Source organism: Humulus lupulus, chromosome 3, assembly GCF_963169125.1.
Source record: "Humulus lupulus chromosome 3, drHumLupu1.1, whole genome shotgun sequence".
Taxonomy (NCBI): Eukaryota; Viridiplantae; Streptophyta; class Magnoliopsida; order Rosales; family Cannabaceae; genus Humulus; species Humulus lupulus.
This window is the reverse complement of record NC_084795.1, coordinates 174898505-174916037: the sequence shown is the minus strand read 5'-3', so window position 1 is coordinate 174916037 and position 17533 is coordinate 174898505. Positions and strand designations below refer to the sequence as shown.

Genomic DNA, 17533 nt, shown 5'->3' with positions numbered 1-17533 from the left:
TCGATTAGATCAAGGGATGCACTAAGTATTTCATGATTATGATCTTGATCAAATGCCTTTTGTCTGTGAGTCTTTACCATTGCCTCAATTGGGAGAATAGCCTCTATAACACCCTGGATAACCAAGACCGTTACACTGTGTATTTTAAAATAGTGCAAGACTTGCTAATCAAGTCGTTTGAACATAAATGTGATCCTAAAGTCAACTAACAGGTTAGGGTTAAAAGATTTTGATCATAAACAGTTAATTTTTATTAAAACAAATGTTTGATACATGGGATCCCAAAAACAGGGTGTAAGTTGTAAATATAACTCCCAGAAGTTGTTAGAACAAAAGCCAGTCTAATGGCAAAATACAATTTAGAGCTCTATTCCTGTAACTTTCCCTCGGCGGTGGCTGTCGAGTAGTTGACGATGTACACTCCGCCCCCAGAGCTCTCCAACTCATGGTTGTTTCGATTTCCCTTTGCCTTTACCTGCACCACGTAGCACCCTTGAGCCAAGGCCCAGCAAGAAAACCATAAACAACAAACACATATAACAACAGTAACATTCAGGAAACTTTAATCCAACTAGTTCAATTATTCAGCAAGGTACAAGCATTAAGCTAAACAATGGTAAACATATATTCTCAAGCATATTTTTCAATCATTAATACAAACGTTTAGGGTCAATGCCCTTAGGCTGAGCCCTTTATTTGTCTAGCTAATCTCGGCTCGCTTAGGTTGAGCTGCGTTTAGTTCGCATATCATCAACCCCGGCACCCTTAGGTCGTCTTTTCATATAACGAATAACAACCATACAATAGCAGATTGCATATATTATATTCAATTACTGGGAACCTCATTCCCGTTCACAACCACATGGGTGGAATTTTCTTACCTCGAATCCCGAGCGATAAATAAAAAGCAGTCTTGAGCACGATCCTCAGTCCTTAGCCTTAACGATAACCCTAGTCACAACAAAATGAGTAACTATCAATCTCTAATCCAAATAAATGTTTAGCAAACAACTACTAGCCTGTGGAACCTCGAATTAGTAGTAGAATTTGTCCCGAGCGCTTAGGTTTGAATCCCCGAGCCTAAAACCTTGGTTGCTCCTTATTTTCTATTTAGGGTTGCGACTTGCCCTTAAGGGCCACGACCCACCCCTTAAATAGAGACCCAGTCCTCCCTGCTTGAGAGCACGGACCGCGACTTGCACACCCTGGGTCGCAGCGCACTTGGCAAACAGAGGCTCCCAGCCTCCTTAAGAACATGGGTCGCTGCACCTGAAGAACAGGGTTGCGAACCGAGCCCCCAATCCCAGAAAATCCCCACTTTTTCAGCATTTTCCTCAAGCCTAAACCCCAAAATTCTACCCCAATTACAAATTCAAAACCAGACCAAGTCCAGAAACAAAACCAGGACCCCCAATTACAAATCCTAAGCATAAAACACTAAAAAATTCTACTGAACCTATCATCCCAAACAAACAATTAATCCATTACTTAAAAACCTAGTCAAACTCACCCATCAATAAAAGTTCCCAGAAAACAAAGATAGAATCCATACCTTAGGTTGAAGCCTCACCCTTCCGTGATCACCTAGTTGTGCCTTGCTTAAATTTCCCCTAGTCTCCAGCTCATATTCTTCAATTTTGTTCCTTGAATTTTCTTAGCTTTCAGGCAAACAAGAGAGATGGATGCGCCTCGCTTAGACCGCTAAGCAAAGGACGCAGAGGATGGTAGAGCGGAGCGGCCGAGACCTAACTTGATCTGCCCTGATGGGACTAGGATCGCATCCCCGGTCAGGCATCCTCCTTCACCAATAAGATACCCGTCTCCTCCCCGGCCAGTCTAAGACATTCCAGATCATGGGAGCAGCAGGAGAAATCCTCCTTCTGTCAGACCTTCCCATCATAGCCGGGCGCCTAGAGAAGTCCCGGATCCTCGTCCTCAGCAGCGGGCCCCCAGCTTCTCAAATGGAAGCTATTGGACCGGAAGCCGTCAAAGTGATCTATCCGACAGAGACTTGCGCCAGAGCTTGAGCTCGGCGCAAAGTCCTTAGGCCGCCCCTAGAGATGACCTTCGAGATCGCCTAAACTCTCGAAGAGGAGACCCAGTTGGAAACGGCAGCCACGCTCGCCAAAGGGAAGACCTGTCTGAAGTACGTGATAGCGGGAACGTCCCAAGATAGGAGGGACAATAACCCTCCAAACACGCACAATGGATCTGGAGCTATTGAACAGCCTCGGAACAACCAAGGAAGTCAGGACAAAACCCTTGAGCATCTGGCTCAGATGGATGAGCTGATGAGGAAGCTTCTATCAGAAAAAGAAAAAGATGAATATGATTCAGGGGACGAACTTGAGTTCTTCGCCCCCAGCATAGCAGCGACTCGTATCCACCTGGTTTCCGTATGCCTCACTTGTCCAAGTTCAACGGAGACGGGGATCTGTCAGATCATCTGGGTATGTTCAATACCTTGATGATGGCCCACAACATTGGTCCCGAGTTGAGGTGTTTAATATTTCCCTCCACCTTGACTGGGCCAGCAAGACAATGGTTCAAACAGAGTAAGAAGCAGTCAATCAGCTCGTGGAAAGCTTTCTCTGCTAACTTCAAGAGAGCATTCTAAGCTTCCTAGGCTGCCCACGTCAAGGCCGATACCCTGGCAAACGTAAGGCAGCAACCCGATGAGCCTCTGAAGGTTTACCTGAGCCAATTCGTGAACGTCGTTGCTCGGGCCAGAGACACAGATTACAGTTATAATCTCATGGCTTTGAGGACTGGGATCCTCGTCGGAGGAGGACTCTTGGAAGAGATACAAAGGAAGGGAGTCAGCACGGTAAATGAATTCCTAAATAGGACCCAGGGATGGATAAACCTGGAGGAGGCATGAGCATCAGCCGCGGGAACCAGCCAGGCCCCTAAACAGCCCGCTGGAGTGGAAACGGAGGTCGTGACAACGACCCAAACCGTTACACAGAATAACCAGTTTGGTGGAGGCAAGAGAAAGGGGAGTAGCGAGGGCAATCAGCACAGTCCAAAGAAGAACAAGTCCGTAGAAAAATTCAAGCCGGTCTACACGACTTATACCGAGCTCACCCACTCTAGAGAGAACATCTTTCTAGCAAATTCTGCTCGCTTCCCCTGGAAGAAGCCGGAACCGTTAAAGCAACAGAAGGGTAAGTGAGACCCTTCCAAGTTTTGTCGGTTCCACAATGACATTGGCCACAATACCGATGATTGTAGGCACCTGAAGGATGAGATCGAGACTCTTATCAGAGCCGAACCCTTGGCTCAGTATGCGCGGAATAGAGTTCCCAACGGTCATCTAGCTCCGGAAGTCCCGATAACTCAGCCCGGATCTTGGGTAGATCAGGACGTCCCTCCTCTCGTGTAGGAGGAGAGATTTCCACGATCTCTGGAGGTCCCCATCTAGCTGGCACGAGCAGAGGTGCCCAAAAAAGATATGTCAACAAACTTAAGGCTCACAATGGAGTGGAGTTCATCCCTGAGCAGCATCTACCGAAGCAGCAACGATTGGAGAGGCAACCAATCATATTTACTGAAGAAGATGCCAACCACGTCCAGTTCCCTCATAACGACCCTCTGGTTGTAGCCGTGCAGCTCGCTAATTGGAGGGTTAGGAGAGTGCTGGTCAATAATGGGAGCTTGGTAAACCTCCTGTTCTGGTCCACGCTGGAAAAGATGGGTTTGTCTGTCACCGAGCTAAAAGCCACCTCCATGATGCTTTACGAATTCTCTGAAGAAGGATCGGCGACAATATGAACGATCGAGCTGGTGATCACCTTTGGAGAGGGACCTCAGACAGTCTCGAAACTCCTCGAGTTTGTGGTCATCGATTGTCCCACCGCGTACAATGCCATTTTGGGTCGACCTACGCTAATAGCATTTGAAGCCGTTACCTCCATCCGCCACCTCGCGCTAAAATTCCCCTCTTCCACAGGGATATGCATGGTCCGTGATGATCAACTTGCTGCCAGGGAATGCTACAACATTTCTTTGAAGGGAAAATTGAAACCTGGGCAGTTAACAATTGCCATCCAAGGTGGAAATGAGGAATCTCTGGAACTCGTGCCTAGTCTTGAGATTGAAAAACCTCAGAATGCCGAAGGGGAAAATATCATCTTAGGTGATGATATCGACCCCAGAATAGGCGAGGATAAATCTGAGCTCCAAGCTATCGAAGAGCTCGAGGAGGTAAATATCGATCCACAGAATCCCTCACGGATGGTAAAGCTCGGGAAAAATCTATGTGACAAAAGGAAGGCGGAGCAGATTAAGTTCCTGCAGGAGAATCTGGACATCTTCACATGGTCTCACGAGGACATGGTGGGGATCAATCCGAGCATCATCATGCACACCCTCCATTTGGAGAAAAGCGTGCCTGCGAAATCCTAGAATCAGAGGCGCCTAGGAACATCTCGAGCTGAAGCACTAGAAGAGGAATTAGCCCGACTCTTAAAGTGCGTCTTTATCCACGAAGCTAAGTTCCTAGTCTGGGTCGCCAATCCTGTGTTGGTGCCAAAGCCCAAGGGGAAATGGCGGACCTGCATCGAATTCTCCGATTTGAACGAAGCTTGCCCCAAAGACTGTTTCCCCTTGCCAAGGATCGACCAATTGGTAGACGCCACGGCGGGGCACGAGCTCATGTCCTTTATGGACGCATATTCGGGCTATAATCAGATCGCCATGAATCCAGTGGACCAAGAGAACACTAGCTTCATGATCCCAACTAACGTTTATTGTTATAAGGTCATGCCATTCGGGTTGAAGAACGCCGGAGCTACATACCAGAGGTTGGTAAACAGGATGTTTGCCAACTAGATCAGGAAGAACATGGAAGTGTACGTTGATGACATGCTGGTCAAGTCAAAAATTGCCGATAACCATGTTTCTGACCTGGAGGAATGCTTTAAGATACTGAGAGAATACGGCATGAGGCTTAACCCGCAGAAGTGCACTTTCGGCATCACATCAGGGAAATTCCTGGGTTTCATTGTCAATACCAGAGGAATCGAGGCAAACCCCGATAAGATCAGGTCATTGCTCGAGCTGCCGTCACCTCGGTTGCAAAAGGACGTTCAAGGCCTGACAGGAAGGGTGGTGGCCCTTAATCGGTTTATCTATAAATCTACCGACAAGTGTCTGCCATTCTACAACCTGCTCCGGGGGAATAAGTAGTTCAAATGGACCGAGGAGTGCGAACGTGCCTTCCTCGACCTGAAAGCACATTTAGTTGAGCCACCCGTATTGTCCAAACCAATGGCAGGAGAGCCTCTTTTGCTTTACCTAGCTGTCATAGAAGATGTAGTTAGTGTCGTATTAGTCCGAAGCGAGTCTATTACATCACCAAGAGGCTTCTCGGAGCTGAGTCCCAGTATCCGTTGATGGAAAAGATGGCTTTCTGTCTCATTACAGCCTCCCAAAAGCTCAGGCCGTATTTCCAGTCCCACTCAATACATGCCATAACCGATCAACCTTTAAGGCAGGTTTTGAAGCATCGGGATGTCTGTTGAAGTTGGCTATTGAGCTTAGCCAGTTCGAGATTTTGTACGCATTGCGAACTGCAATAAAAAGCCAGGCCCTGGCTGATTTTGTGGTAGAATGCTCAGGATTTCGAGAATATCCTGTGGAAGAATCAACCGAGGCCTCCTTAATGCAGGCCTCATGGAAGGTCTTGGTAGATGGCTCATCTAACGAGAATGGCTTCGCGGCTGGAATCATTTTGATATCCCCAGAAGCACATCGATTCCACTCGGCGTTGAGATTCGGATTCAAAGCATCCAACAACGAGGCTGAATACGAAGCTTTACTAGCCGGGCTAAGGGTGGCCCAAGAGCTGAAGGGCAGCTCTGTCCAATGTTACAGCGATTCCCAGCTCGTGGTAAACCAAGTGCTAGGTGAATACCAAGCACAGGGAACCAAGATGGCTGCTTACCTGGACAAGGTAAAGAGCGAGCTGTCTGCATTCGAGCGTGGCTCAATCGAGTAGATACCTCGGGAGCAGAATGCCAGCGCGGACGCACTCGCAAAGCTTGCTAGATCTGGGGAGGTGGAGACTCTGGGGTTAGTGCTGGTAGAGTTTTTGGAGAAAACAAGCATAGAGGAAGTTGGGGCAGAGGTCGAGATGATCGATTGCAGACCGACCTGGATGACCCCCATCCTCGAATATCTCACAGTTGGAAAGTTACCTGAAGAGCTAATGACGCAAGGAGGGTACTTTACCAGGCTCCAAGGTATACATTGGTAGATAGGATATTATACCATCGTGGATACTCTCTACCTCTCCTACAATGTGTTCTTCCAGGTGAAGCGAAGACCATTTTGCAGGAAGTGCACGAGGGTTTTTGCGGAAATCACACTGAGGGGCAAATCTTGGCCCTAAAGATCTTAAGGCAAGGATATTATTGGCCCACTCTGTCAAAGGACTCGACCTCCTACGTCAAAAAATGTGACAAATGCCAGCAATTCGCCATAGTTGCCCGAGCTCCCCCGGTCGAGCTGAAGATGATCTCGTCCCTATTGCCATTCGCGGTCTGGGGAACCGACTTGGTTGGCGCCCTCCCCACTGGAAAGGGAGGAGTCCGTTATGCGGTGGTGGCTATCGACTACTTCACCAAGTGGGTAGAAGCAGAGCCCCTGGCAACGATCACTTCAAAAAGAGTCCTCGACTTCGTGGTCAAAAGCATTATCTGCCAATTCAGGCTGCCAAAGAAGATCGTATCAGATAATGGAATGCAGTTTGATAGTGACCTCTTCACCGAGTTCTGTGAGAGGCATGGCATTGTAAAAAGCTTCTCCTCTGTGGCCTATCCCCAGGCAAATGGGCAGGTCGAGGCCGTCAATAAAACACTAAAGGCAGGCCTTAAGAAAAGACTTGACGAAGCCAAGGGAGTCTGGCCAGAATAGCTCCCCCAGGTACTCGGGGCATACCGGACCTCACATCGAACGCCGACGGGTCATACTCCTTTCTCCTTGGCTTTCGGGAGTGAGGCAGTCCTTCCTGTCGAAGTAAAGGTAGCCTCGCATAGAGTCTAGGCATTAGACCAGGATCGCAGTCATGAATTGCTTTGCGCGTCCCTCGTCCTGATTGATGAAAGACGAGAGGATTCACAGCTACAGCTCGCGCATTATTAGCAAAAGATCACTCGTTATTTCAACTCAAAGGTCAGAAAACGCGCCTTTGGCATTGGCGACCTGGTCCTCTGAAGAGTCTTCTTAGCCAGTATGGATCCCAAAGACGGAGTATTGGGGCCGAATTGGGAAGGGCCCTACCAAATAACTGAGGTCATAAAAGAGGGAACCTACAAGTTAGCTCAGCCTAATGGAGAAGCAGTCCCACAAACTTGGAACGCTATCCATTTGAAGAAATATTATCAATGATACCTTTGAAAGGCTTAATCAGAAAAGCAATCTTTTGTTTATTAAGTAATGAGAATTAAATCTTTTTTCATTATTGTGTATATTTGTGGATGTAATGTCAAGTAACCATGAAAGACCCTTTCCTAATTATTGGGGGGCATATGTCCTGGATATAAGCAGGTCGTCTTAAAGACTTAGAAGTTAATTCAAATTGATTGATCGATGTTTTTCTTAAAAAGCACGAGATATCGATAAAGGATTAACGCGAACTAAGTTATATCCTATATATAACCAGGTCGTCCTAAGGACTTTGAAGTTAATTCAAATTGATTGATCTATTTTTTTCTTAAAAAGCACGAGATATCGATAAAGGATTAACGCGAACAAAGTTATATCCTGAATATAACCAGGTCGTCCTAAAAATTTAGAAGTTAGTTCAAATTGATTGATCGATATTTTTCTTAAAGAGCACGAGATATCAATAAAGGTGTTGCGAATTTTATTTGCTATGCAAGTGCACACAGTCGCAATTTGTAATAATATGGTAAAGAAACCAAGTATCGTCCTCAAGGACTGAATTATCAATTACCAGTCAATTAATTTCTCTTTCTATTTGATCAATTAAAATTCTTGATTTTTGTACACACAGCAAAAGAAACTATAAAGTTCAGAAACAATAATTAAAAATTAAATGGAATAACAACTAATAGTAAAACCTTTGATTTAACCACTGAAGAAATAATTAGGATGTTTAATCTCATCAACTATCTTCCCTATCATTCCCTAATGCAAAGTACTGAGTTCTTCTTCTTTTTGCCTAATTCAATTAACAAGTTGATACAGCAGCCTATAATCATACTATGAATTATAAACTCAACCTAGGTGACAATTTCCTATATTTCTATGGTAAATTGAACCACAAAGGTAGCATTAATCTTAACAACTTAATAAACTGTTACACAATTAATATGGATACTTTCGTTCCAAATTAGAATTATGTCCAATATAACCACAGCAGATTCAAATCTCACTTCTCAGATTTTGATTTAAAAACATATATATATGACTATAGATGGCCAATCAATAATCAATCTATAAGAACATGTTATATGGAATTGAAGAAGATTGAAGAAGAAGAAAATTGACATTGCATTAGTTCATAATAGGGATTCAAGTGATTCAATTAAAAATCCTAAATAGAAAATTAGTTCATAATCATAATACTAATCACAACGAAAATTAAAGATAACATTAGAAAGTAGAAGAAAAACATGTAGATTGAATACTCCAAGCCTTCAGCCTTCAAGCAAAAACCACTCCCCAAATCTGTACGTCCCCTTTCTTCTCTCTTTTTCTCCTTATAAAAACCTAGGATTCAATTTTTAAAAGAGGCGGGCCGCGGTTCTACATGCACCATGCCGCGGCCCATGTCTAAATTCCTTGGCGAATTGTTTTCTCCATGCCGCAGCCCTAGTCAGCCATGCCGCGGCCCGTGTCAACGATTTCTGGGTTGATGCCCATCTATGCCGCGGCTCTCTTTAGCCCTGCCACGGCCCGTGGTTCTCCCTCAAAACAATGGTTCTGTTTCACCAGCTAGCTGCAGCTCTATTTTGCTCATGCTGTGGCTCTTAAGGAATTTCTCAATTTATCAAGATTTCATCCCAAAAATTCACCAACACTTCCAAATCATGTTGAGATTCACCCTTTCTTGAAATATGTTGAAAAACTTTGTTAATTCTTCCCTTTCTTTGACATTTTCCTCCAAGTACTCAATTCTTCCTGATATTCACAAAGACAAACAAACAAAGCATAAACCCGCACTAAATGAAAGAAAAATGAGATAAAAGACTACTTAAAACACCACCTAAACATAACAAAAACTAGACTCAACAAACTCCCCTAAACTTAACCTTTACTCGCCCTCGAGTAAAGATTGACTTTAGACTTGAAACAAAACAAAACACACAAATAATAAAACCTCCACTTTGTCCACAACACACTGTCATCAATCGCGAAATAACAAATGCGATTTTCAACCAGAATTTCAGTATAATCACTCTCACAATTAACCCAAATGACTCAGTTGGAAATTTGAATATGAGTTGTAAATAACAAAACGAGCAATTAGAATACATCATACATATTTTACTCTTTCAACAATTCACTCACCAAAATTTAATATGCTTGCATACTTGCCTTTCTCCACTAATGTTAACAACATATGTTTTGGAATCAATCAGGACTTTCAAGGTTCATGCATTTTTGGATTAGGTAAGGGTAGATAAAAAAAAGACATTTAGGCTTCATTATACCATAAGCACCTAAAAAGAAATCCATCAAACAACCCATATTGCATTTTAATAGCCAACCCATAATTCACCCATTTTTTATCGATTGAGAACTCATAATCAATACACCAATCATCACTTTATTTTTCTCTTTTCTTTTTGTTTTTCTTTCTTTTCTGAAGACAAAAATTGAAACTGATTTACAGTGATGTTGCAAGTATTTTTTTTTTTTTAACACTTGTCTCAACCGAAAGATAAAATTACATTGTTCATCCACTCACACCAATATGTTTCTTTTTCGCTCTACCTAATCACAAATCGCTCCCCTAAAATTATTTCTAAGCTTATGGCATAATTCATAGGACAGGGAAAAATAATTGGTACAATTTTTGGCTTAATGAAGTGGTTAAACAATCAACAATACAAGTTAAGGCACAAATGAGCAAACTAGGGCAAATAATGATAAGGGTAAGCTTGAAAGGCCCAAACATTCCAAAAGATTGCCTATATCATATTCCAAAACACATGTCATCAAGGATTTCGTCTCAAAAGACAAGTAATGCAAGTTCTATCAGATTCCACCATTCATTCCTCATACCCAAGTAAAACATATATAACATACTAATTGTCCCAATTTACATAAAATATTCAAATTTCCAACAAAACATTTAAACTTAATACCAAGAGTGATCGACCAAGCACATGGTTATTCACACAATTACTCCCTCACACATTGATGACAAATGGTATTACAATCAAAGTATTGGCAAATTAAAATTAACAGAACAGAGATAAAATCAAAGATAAAAACAAAGATAAACAAAAATATTCACAATAACTAATAAGTCCCTCCCCCAAATTTAAATTGCACATTGTCCCCAATGTGACATGAAGAGTAAGGAAAGAAGACTTACCTCAAAAAGCACGCCACGTCAGTATGGCGGAGGTGGTGGCCACCCCTTGCATCCTTGAGAGCCATCGTGTCATACGAGGAGAATTCCGTTCCACTATTGAGAATATTGAAATTATCCCCAATGTCATCGAAACCTTCAAACTTGCCACACAATAATCTTTTCATACGATGTCGAACTGTTTGAAATCGTTCTTTGGTCTTCTTCTTTTTACCAATTGAATCTTGACAATCATTCACCACATCAACTCTACAACAGGTAGGAATTTCAATTGCTGCAAAAACATTAAAACTTATTTCTTCATGTTGGACTCGTAACCTTAACTCCTCCTTTTGTACGTCAATTAAAGCTCGTCCTGTGGCTAAGAATGGTCTTTCAAGAATGATTGGGATGTTGGCATCCTCCTCCATATCAAGTACAATAAAATCTGCTGGGAAGATGAACATGTCCACTTTTACCAAAACATCTTCAATAATACCCCGAGGATGTGCTATTGATCTGTCTACCAACTGAAGAGTCGATGTTGTAGGTCTTGCTTCCCCAAGCTTCAATCTTCTGAACACAGAAAGCAGCATTAGATTAATGCTCGCCCCCAAATCACATAGAGCATTCATACTCTCAAAATTCCCAATAGTGCAGGGTATTGTGAAACTCCCAGGATCTCTCAGTTTCAGAGGAAGCTTTCTTTCCAGAATGGCACTGCACTCTTCAGTGAGCACCACCGTCTCATAATCTTCCATCTTCCTCTTCTTGGACAGTATTTCCTTCATAAACTTCACATAACTTCGCATTTTTTCAAGTGCCTCGGCAAAAGGTATGTTAATGTGAAGTTTTCGAAAAATATCTAGAAACTTCGAAAATTGGTTGTCAAGAGTCCTCTTTTGAAGTTGCTGAGGATATGGAATCTTGATATGGTGCTCATAACTCACTGGTGACTGATTTTTCTCAAGGTCTTCAATAACCACTTCTTCTACCTTACCCTCATTCTCAACTTCAACTTTTGGTGTAGGTATAGACTTCTTGACTGGCTCTTCCAACTTCTTCCCACTCCTCAAAGGGATTGCATTGCACTGCTCTTTAGGATTCACCTCTGTATTACTTGGAAAATTTCCTTGAGGCCTACTTTGTAACATATTTGCCAATTTACCAACTTGCATCTTAAGATTCCTGATGGATGAGCGAGTTTCTGTCATAAACTGAGTTTGAGTGTTGGTGAGAGTCAATAATGCAGCTCGCAATTCATTAGGCCTTTCAGGTGGAGCTTGATTCATTGTTTTTTGAGGCCTAGGTTGTTGTGATGAAGAGGCTTGATGCATTGGTGGCTGAGGCATATTATTCTGAAATTGACCCTGAAACTGAGGTTGCTGGCCCTGATTATTCCTCCAAGAAAAATTAGGATGATTTTGGCACCCAGGATTGTAAGTATTGGAGAATGGATTATTGAATGGCCTCTGAAAGTTTCCCACCGATTGAACCTGAGCTTGATCCATCAAAATGTTATTGTTAATACTGGTGAGGCACTGATCAATAGAGTGAGAACCACCACAAATTTCACACCTAGCTGCCATTTGAACCGCATTAGTAGATACAGTGCTCTGTTGTAACTGTTTTGTCAAGGAGGCTACTTGTGCTGTTAAAGCAGTGATTGCATCCAGCTCATGCACCCCAGCTACCTTTCTGACCCCCGATTATCTTTCCTCAGACCACTGATGATTATTTGTGGCCATGTCCTCCAGCAGCTCATAAGCATCAGTTGCACTCTTGCTGATAAAAGTACCACCCGCTGCAGCATCAATAATGGTTCTAGTAGTAGGACATAAACCATTCTAAAAATTCTGCACTAACATCCACTGTTCAATGCCATGATGAGGACATCTTCTCAAAAGTTCTTTGAACCGTTTCCAAGCTTCATACAATGATTCTCCATCATTCTGGCAAAAATTATTGATTTCTCCCCTCAATTTAGTAGCTTTGGAAGGAGGGAAGAATTTTGACAAAAACTTCTGAGCCAGATCTTGCCAGGTGATAATAGAGTTCGGTTGCAAAGAGTTCAACCAACTTTTAGTTCTATCCCTCAGAGAAAATGGTAAAAGCCTAATTTTAATAGCATCATCACTCACCCCATTGTATCTAAAAGTTCCACACATCTCCAGAAAATTAGACAAATAGGTGTGAGGATCTTCAGAAGGCAACCCATTAAATTGAACAGAGGATTGCACCATTTGTAAAATAGCTGGCTTGATCTCAAAGTTGTTAGCCTCTACAGCTGGTGGGCATATACTGTTTTATACTCCCGTCAGAGTGCGCAGTATATAGTCTCTCAGGCTCCTCTCAGCATTGTTCTGAGCTTGACCCCCTTGTGCAATTCCAGGAATTAAAACATTCCTGCCATCCCCATCATTCTGTGCCATCTTCATAGATTTCTGGGCCACCCTCTTGTTCTTTCTGTTTTGCTTGCAAGACTATTCAATCTCAGGATTCAAAGGAACAAGATTGTCTGCTCCTCTTCTGCTACGCATATAACACAGTTCACCTGAGATAGACAAATTAAGCAACTAAACAGATCATAAACAAGAGAAATTAAAATCAAATTAGAATAAAAATTAATAAGACTGATATTGATAATTATTTTCAGTCCCCGGCAACGGCGCCAAAAACTTGTTGCGAATTTTATTTGCTATGCAAGTGCACACAGTCGCAATTTGTAATAATATGGTAAAGAAACCAAGTATCGTCCCCAAGGAATGAATTATCAATTACCAATCAATTAATTTCTCTTTCTATTTGATCAATTAAAATTCTTGATTTTTGTACACACAGCAAAAGAAACTATAAAGTTCAGAACAATAATTGAAAATTAAATGGAATAACAACTAATAGTAAAATCTTTGATTTAACCACTGAAGAAATAATTAGGATGTTTAATCTCATCAACTATCCTCCCTATCATTCCCTAATGCAAAGTACTGAGTTCTTCTTCTTTTTGCCTAATTCAATTAACAAGTTGATACAACAGCCTATAATCATACTATGAATCATAAACTCAACCTAGGTGACAATTTCCTATATTTCTATGGTAAATTGAACCACAAAGGTTGCATTAATCTTGATAACTTAATAAATAGTTACACAATTAATATGGATACTTTCGCTCCAAATTAGAATTATGTCCAATATAACCACAGCGGATTCAAATCTCACTTCTCAGATTTTGATTTAAAAACATATATATGTGACTATAGATGGCCAATCAATAATCAATCTATAAGAACAGGTTATATGGAATTGAAGAAGATTGAAGAAGAAGAAAATTGACATTGCATTAGTTCATAATAGGGATTCAAGTGATTCAATTAAAAATCCAAAATAGAAAATTAGTTCATAATCATAATACTAATCACAACGAAAATTAAAGATAACATCAGAAAGTAGAAGAAAAACATGTAGATTGAATACTCCAAGCCTTCAGCCTTCAAGCAAAAACCACTCCCCAAATCTGTACGTCCCCTTTCTTCTCTCTTTTTCGCCTTATAAAAACCTAGGATTTAATTTTTAAAAGAGGCGGGCCGCGGCTCTACATGCACCATGTCGCGGCCCGTGTCTAAATTCCTAGGCGAATTGTTCTCTCCATGCCGCAGCCCTAGTCAGCCATGCTGCGGCCCGTGTCAACGATTTTTGGGTTGATGCCCATCTATGCCGCGGCTCTCTTTAGCCATGTCGCGGCCCATGGTTCTCCCTCAAAACAATGGATCTGTTTCACCAGCTAGCCGCGGCTCTATTTTGCTCATGCCATGGCTCTTAAGGAATTTCTCAATTTATCAAGATTTCATCCCAAAAATTCACCAACACTTCCAAATCATGTTGAGATTCATCCTTTCTCAAAATATGTTGAAAAAATTGGTTAATTCTTCTCTTTCTTTGACATTTTTTCCCCAAGTACTCAATTCTTCATGATATTCACAAAGACAAACAAACAAAGCATAAACCCGCACTGAATGAAAGAAAAATGAGATAAAAGACTACTTAAAACACCACCTAAACATAACAAAAACTTAACTCAAAAAAAGGATTAACCCGAACTAAGTTTTCAAAATTAATGTCCTGGATTCAACCAGGTCCTAAAACTTAGAAGTTAGCTCAAGTTGATTTATCGATGTTTTTCTTAAAAAGCACAAGATATCGATAAAAAATTAACGCGAACTAAGTTTTTAAATTAATGTCCTGGATACAACTAGGACTTGTCTTAGAAGTTGGTTCAAGATTGATTAGCATGTTTTTTTCCTAGAAAAGCATAAGATGCCAATCACAACACCAACAAAAACTAAGATTATTACCAAATTCATAGAAGAGAAACAAGATAGAGGCAACAATATGTAAATCAATTAAAATAAAGGTGAAGAAATCAATTGTCTCGAGGTCAGAAGACCTCATAATATAAAGTTACAAAAAAAAATGTGTAAAGGATAAAAAGAAAAAGAAAAGTCCTATGCCCCACCAGGCCGCTCTGATCAGGTCGCCCCCTCGCCATCCTGCTCGGTCGGAGTGGAAGTCTCCTCGGTCTCAGAGGGCGCCTCTTGTTGAAGGCGAGCCTTGAACTTCTCCAAGAAGGACTCCCACGCATCCTGCCCCAACAAGGAGAAGTCACCTTCCGGGCTGAAGACCTAGCAGTGGTACAGCATAGCCTCCATGGAGGAGCTAGAAGCTGCCCTCTCCGCCGCCAGGGCAGCCTTAGCCTCTTCGGCCTCAACCTTTGCGGTGTCCAGTGCGGCCCGGGTAGCCTTGGCCTCCTCGAGCTCAATCTTCCCAGCGGCTAGGGAGGCCTTGGTGGCATCGGCCTCTTGCAGCTTGGTCTGGGATGCCTCTAGCTCGTCCTGGACGACCCTCTCGTTTTCTCAAGCAGTTTCCAGGGCCGCCTTGGCGTCCCTTTCCTATTGTTGAGCCTTCGCGAGAGAGACCTGGGCAGCCTGGTGCTCGCCCCTGATCTCCTCGATCTTGTCCCGGGACCGAGATATGCTCCGGTGGAGAGCCAGAGCCCCTTGCAAGACCAAAAGATAATAAGGAAAGTGCCTTAGGAAAAGTAATAATACAAACAAACAGGGAATACTAGTGGCAAGGCCAACTTACCGTGAGGGTCATCCCCAATGAAGACTCCATCACGTTCTCGGGACTCCTTGTCTCGATCTCCCACAGATCCCTCGAGGTGGCATTGTAACAGTGGTCCACCATGTAGGTCGCGGTCTCGTAGACCGTCCCCTGGAAGACATCGGGGATTTTCTCCAAGGCCCGGGGGTTGACCGGGATGCGCACCTCTGGGGTCGTAGTTGATAAGGTCCCAGTGGGCGCCTCCGGTTCCCGAATAGAGACGGGAGCTCGCGGAGGATGCGGGGGCATCTTCTCTGTTGTAGGAGGGGGCGGAGGCACTTTCTCTAGAGCAGCCAGGGCTTGGTTTTTCCCCTCTGCAGGAGACTTGGAGGTAGTCCCGATGGCTTTCTTCGCCATCCGAAGCCTCTTCACCATGGGCCCAGAAGCCCCGGAGGAAGGGTTCCCTCCAGGGAACATGGCTCGCAAATCATTGTTCCCGGGCTGAGACATCTCCTCTGTTGAAGCAAAGACAGGAAAGCATTAATATACATGTAAAAATATTTTTCCAAAACATTAAAAGAAAAGAAAGCAGATCTTAAGTATGTATTGAAAGGGGTCCTACCCTCCGAGCTAGAGGAGGAGTCTATGGTCACGACCTCCGGCCCCGGAGCTTCGGCGAGGGAGTCTAAGGTAACGACTTCGCGAGCTAGAAGACGATCTGGGTCCGAATCTGCCACGGGACTGGACTCTTCTACGTACTGCCTAAAACCCGGAGCTACTACACCTTTCATGAGGGAGGGCCACGACCTAAGATTGGTCCCGTACTCCTCGAAAAAGGCCGACATAAAAGCTAAGGTATTATCTACAACTATAGTACCCCTAGGGCAGCTCATGTCATAACATAGCACAAGCTGGTCGACGCATTGGAGTAGGGTGATGTCGCGGTCTGGGTCATTTTGGTGGCGATGAACGGGTTGGCTGGGGTTAAACCTAGCAAGCCATAGGTCGGCAGTGGCCCTATCTAAATCCCTAAACAGATAAGGATTACCTTGGCCAGAGGGGCCAGCTGCTGCCCCAGACTGGGCCCTCTCCACGTTTACCTATTGGGCGACCTCCAGAGCCCGCTTCCGTCGCACGAGGTGTACCTCGTCCTCCTCGTCCTCATCCTCGCCTGCGGCCTCCTCCTTGGGGATGGGTGCCATCTCGCGAGCAGGAGGGAGGCTCCGCGGTCTCCTTAAGGCTAAAGTCTGGCCCAGAGAGATTAACTTGCACGCCAGCATCGTCTCGTCGGACACGAGCTGGCGATAATCCTTTTCACTTGGGGGGAGCCTCGCCAAGGTCTCATATTGACCCCCAAGGGTCACTGACTTGGCCGTCCTCGCAGAAATAGCTGCATGATAGTTTCTAAGTCAGGAACGAATAAAAAGAGACTAGTCAGCGATCAACCTACGAGCAGAGGGTAGAAGGTACTTACGAGGACGGTTGAAATAATGGTGCTCGCAGTTGCAAAACCCCTTTGACATAAAGAACTGGTCCTTAAAGTCATTGGGGTGGCTGGGCAGCTCGATAATCGCAGCCGAATTTGGAAAATGGGTCAGGTAGTAGAACCCGTCGCCTCAGCCCCGTTGCTCCGGGCTGGCTTTGAGGCAGAAGAAGTAGAGGATGTCCGCTGGCGTGGGGACCTCCCATTCCTGCTTCAGGAATAGATACTTCAACCCCGCTAACAGGCGATATGAGTTAGGGGGGAGCTGGAAGGGAGCCAGCTTAACGTAATTTAAAAAATCCGCGAAGTACTGGTCCAATGGAAGGAAGGCCCCAGCCTTGAGATGCTAGTCGCTCCAGGCGGGATACTCCTCATCGAGTGGCGCGCAGCTCCGATCG

The 17533-nt window shown here is 43.7% G+C and overlaps 1 non-coding gene across 1 annotated transcript; it reads left to right on the top strand.

Moving 5' to 3' along the window:
• Window positions 1–12427: 12427 nt before the first annotated feature.
• Window positions 12428–12534, top strand: LOC133827831 (small nucleolar RNA R71). The gene has a single exon (XR_009890482.1). It is a non-coding gene; the product is annotated as a small nucleolar RNA R71 (small nucleolar RNA).
• The last annotated feature ends 4999 nt before the right edge of the window (window positions 12535–17533 follow it).